Genomic DNA, 5,439 nt, shown 5'->3' on the forward strand with positions numbered 1-5,439 from the left:
TTTGATTTAATTTTTTTTTATATAATTCTCTACCAAACTTGTTCATAAAAAGTAGCAAATCATTTAGATAAATAATGGTATTTTTTAATTTAAATTACAAATAAATCTACATAAATTAACACTCCTGGGATCATGTAAAATTATTGATTAATTAATTTATTATTTAAAATTAAAATTAAAATCAATATTTGACAAAAATATTATTTAATTGAGGTTACTAATTTATACCATAGTAGCTTAATTTTAACAAATCAAGACTAAATTTCTTCTAATGGAATCCAAAAAAACTAAACACAGTTAATTTAACACTTATTACAAATTTCTTTCTCAAGGTGGTTCTTTGAATTTGATACTAAAATTTTGCATTCCAAACAAACAAACAATTATATATATATATATATAAAGGTCAAAAAAGCAAAAAAAAACATTTTTCTAAAAATATTAATAAATTTTTGGTTTATCAGTTTTGAAAAGTAATGGTCATTAATCCTATTTTTTTTGGGGTGATATATGCAAGAATATATGTGTGTGTACGTGCGCATGCGCGTGGGCGCTCCTTACCTTACCAGCTGTTTCAGATAATTTTAATTTTACCATCAAAATAGGTTATTTGGTTTCATTACATGATCAATAATTTTATTAAAATAAAATATATCAACAAAATAATATAAATATAAAAAAATGAATAAAATCAAATTTATTATAACATTAAAAAAAGCACCAAACATCAACGAAAGATAGAAAGGAGGTTATATCCTAAAACACATGAGATGTTAAGAGCTTTTTTCTTCTTCTTCTTTTTTATCTGTTATAATGTTGATTGTTAGGAAATTATTTTCAAAATTTTCATTGGTCTTATCAAATATTATTATATTTTTTTTTACTTGGAATTGTTCTTTATTTTCTATTTTTATGGATTAATTCAATTTTTTTTAAAAAAAAAAACAGCATATCAAATTATTATTAACATAAATTAAGTCTCACAGGGAAAATACTATGGATAGTACTTTCCCTACTTTGTCCCTGAAAAAAAGCCACTAACTTATAAATTAAGGGGTAATTTGATAATTAGTTATTGGGAAATTGATTACGGGCAAAACTACTTCATGCTTAGTTAGCCTTCCAACCAAAAAAACATTAACTTGTTTCTAGGGGCAATTTAGATATTTTATTCAATTAAATTATTAAATTACCCATTTTAATGGGCCTTTTCTTCTTTGCATTTTTGGTTTTTTATTGGTATCAAGTTGGTTTAGAGGAAATTTTGCTTTTTACAAATATAAAAAATTAATAAGAAATAGTGGTTGGCTAAGGAATTGTAATATCCTATCCTTTATATTTTATATTCAATTTAATTTTTTTTTTTGTTAATTTTTTTATCATTTATTTTCTTTTATTTCATCCATAATAATTAAGTTTCATTTATTTTTTATATCAAATTTAGTCATTATTTTTTTAATATTTTTTAATCCTTTCACCAATTAAATTTTATTTCATTTTCATTCTTCATCATTGAATTTGACCTTTATTATCTTTATTGATATTTATTTTATTTTGTATTTTTTTATTTTATTTTTTAAAAATTTTATCCATTAATATTTTTTTACTAAGTCATGAGTTTCAAAGGTTAACGCGGGTTAACTCTAATATTTTTTGGTTATTTTATAGTTATTTTATTATTTAATATTTAATTTTTATAAAAGTTATTTTTTTATTTTTTTCACTTATTAAATATAAGATAGATGGATAGTATAAAACTCTTATCGAATTATTATATGTTAGATAATAAGGGTAAGGAAATCAGAGGCGGCTACTATAGAAAGTTAAGGAAGAAAAGTGAGAGGTAATTAAAACCCTTGTAGTTTAGGTCTAGGATGCATGTAATTAAATCGACTCCAGACCAGAAAGGAGTGTTGTTGATTATAGATATTCTATTTTAGCATTGCCTCCTCGAGATGATCTTAATTTCTATTTTAATCCTGAATTAAAAATTCAGATTATATATTCGAAATCAATATAAATAAACGTCGAGGGTAGTTTCTATATTACTGGAAATCTCTATTTGTCAATTAAGATTTGCTTTGAATTGAAAGATTAAAAAAGGATACAGCATTAATACGGGCAAACTCATCCGAGATAAGCACAATTGCTCTAAAAATACTGTCCCCTTGTCAAGATCAGGGAAATAAAATGCAGTGGACCGGAGGAAAGGGAAGTACAGAAATTTGTACAAAGTGCGAGGGTGCAAGCGACTTCAAAGCGTACCTTGTCTTGTAGCTGTTCACCGCTTTCATTCGTCATAACACCTGATCAGATTGTACCAACTTAAAATTTAAAATTTCCGATGATGATTACTATGATTCACAGTAGATATCTACATAGGTGGGGTAATAAGATGATTAATATTTTCATTAGAAGTTATTATCTATTAATTTTAGATAATAATAAATAAAATTAATTTAATTAATAAATAATTTATATAAATTAAATGTAAAAAATATAGAGTTGGGTACATGATATATATACATATATATATATATATAGTATTTTTAAAAACATAGGATTTCATATTTTTAGTTTGGTCTATATATATAAGAAATCTAATTTGTTTATATTGAGCGATGAAATAGTTTGGAATATCTCGACATATATTAAATTATGTTAATATCAATTATGAGCTGTGTGGTATTAATTCTTAAGATAAACATGAAGGGATTAGTTGATAATTCATATATCTTAATATAATATTTTTAGGATGCTAGAAAAAATTCGTGTTTTTAGAGAGCAACTTCAATGATTGATATAAATACTTACATAAGGTTATATTTGTTCATCACACTGTTTTATTTAGGGGTGAGAAAAAAATAAAAAAAATTAATTAAACTGAGAAAATAAAAAATTAATTGAGAAAAACAAATAAATAATAAATAATTAAAAAAAACAAAAAAAAACTAGTTCAATTTAATTTCAAAAATTAAAAATCAATTGAATTTCAATTTGAAATTTCAATCCTAAAACAAACTATAAAAAACTTATGTTTTTTTTATGAAACCTTATTCCTTTAATTTTCTTTTCTCCCGCAACCACCCGCCCCTCCCTTTCTAGTCTACTCATCTCTCCCCTAAAGTCTGGTGCGTTTAGAAAAGGAAAAACCAAGGTACTTTGATATGGATTTTAAATGTGTTTTAATTAATTAATTTATTTTTATTAAGGGGGTTTCTTCAATTGTTTGTGAATAGATAGAGAAGTATTATGCCGCTTAAGGTTTAAGTATAATGGGTCACTGTCATGCAAATGAGAGGTCTGACGATGTGGAGCTTGGTAACGTTGCAAAGAATATTGGTGATCTCATCTATCGCTACTTTCTCCAAGCTGTCATTCTTTAGTATGTATTTTTTCTACTGTAGATGATGATGTTCTTTTTTGTTGTTTCTTGCTAGCTTTCATTTTAAACCTTTTTTTTTTTAATTTCACTTGGTTAAATAACAAAAAGCTTGAAGCCTTGTCAAAGGGGAAAGATCTACTCCCTGTGATGCAGGTTATTAACTTTGTTTTATATATATATTTGATGTAAATAAGGGTGGTTGTTATTGTTTAATCTATTGATATGTGTTTATATGCAAATGTGATTTTTTTCTTATGACTTTTCAAGTTGGCTAGAATCTCTAAGTGGAATATCCTCTATCCTGTGGAAAATTTATTTTATGTTAATTATGTTTAACAAGATAAATAATTGGGAAGAGATAAATGATTTTTCATGTTATACTTGTATTAAGGCGGCAATTCTTTGTGGGTTTCTGAATTTACAGGTTACCAATCATATCACAAGGTACAACAAAGTAAATTATTATACATGGGTTTGTATCTTTTGATACGGGGGAAGCTACAAACCTAATATTCATGTTGGAATGCCTTTGCTATATTTATCATTATGTATGTTTTAAGATAGTCAAAATTGCCTATTTTCTAAGTTGAGAAGGCAGGAAAGACAGAAGAAGACAGGGGAGAGTAGAAAAAAAATAAGATGGAAAAGACTTATGTGTTTGTGTTTGAAGAATCGCTTGTTAAGAACTCATTGAAATAGAATAATATCTGATAAGCAATCTTAAATTCACATCAGTAAAATAGCCAATAACAAATAAAAGCAAAAAAAAATATAAAAAAATCTAATACATCTTTTAGGGCCATTATCCAAAAAACTCAAAAAATCCTAAGAACAACTCAAGCCCAATAAAAAAAACACCTGAACATGTCTTACCCTTTTTGAAAGAAAAAACAAACAAACCGAACCAAAATAATAGGTTAAATTTGGTTAATAATTTTTAAAAATATAAATTTTAGTTTGGTTAATTTTTTAGTTCAAAACTGAACCAACCTAAAAATAATCACCTTCAATTTTATTATGCCCACCTGATTGCATTTCTCAAGGCATCCACTCAATCCGATATATTTTTCACTTCGATATCGAATCAAGAATTGATTAGCATGTAATATTGTTTTACATATAACATTTGTTAAATATGGTTAATATTATATCATGATTGATGTCTACTGATTAGTTTTTAATGTGTGTTTGTGTGTATTCATTATTAAGATGCATTACCTAGATTGGACAATGCAACAATTTTGACTATCAAGGCATATACTAAATTATATTGATACTGGTGACGAGCTAGATAGTATTAGTTATTAAGTAAGCACGAGGAAAATTGGTTGGTGACTCGTACATCTTACCTTGATATTTGGAATGCTAGTAGAGATTGTGTTTCCAAGAAGTGACATTTAATGATTGATGTAGATATCTATATAAGATTGTATTTATCCGATACACATTGTTTATTACACCCACTTAATCCTATTTCCCGAGGCATCCATGCAATCCAATGCATTATGTGCCCCAATATCCGATAAAGAATTTATTGGTATATAATATTGTTTAACATATAATATTTATTAAATATTATTAATGTTATTATTGATGATGACTACTAATTAGTTTTTAATATATATATAAAGCTCATAAAGCAACAATAACTATTTGTGAATGTGTCAATGAGATATGATGAACTGTGGTTGATACCACGTTTAATTTATGTTATGGTGCACTTTAAGAGGCTGAGCATCTTAAAGTGGTATTAACAAAAGATAAAAAGATAAGGTTACTTATCATGAGAGTGTTAGGGATGCTGGTTGACACGACTAAAATATTAATGTCTTCTCTTAAATGTAGGAGTGTCGAGGTAATAAATAACTCGGCAAGACTAGAGACAAATTATAGGGAGGTTAATTATATAAATTATAAATAATGATGATGAATTGAAGAGAACTTTGAGATATAAGATTAATGTATGGATTAAATAAGGATAAAATAATTGTCAAGGTTAGAGCATTCACTAATGGTATGTCAAACAAGTATAGTATAAACTCTTATTATTCAAT

The sequence above is a fragment of the Populus euphratica genome, unplaced genomic scaffold (genome assembly GCF_000495115.2).
Source record: "Populus euphratica unplaced genomic scaffold, PopEup_1.0 scaffold34.1, whole genome shotgun sequence".
In the NCBI taxonomy this organism is placed as follows: domain Eukaryota; kingdom Viridiplantae; phylum Streptophyta; class Magnoliopsida; order Malpighiales; family Salicaceae; genus Populus; species Populus euphratica.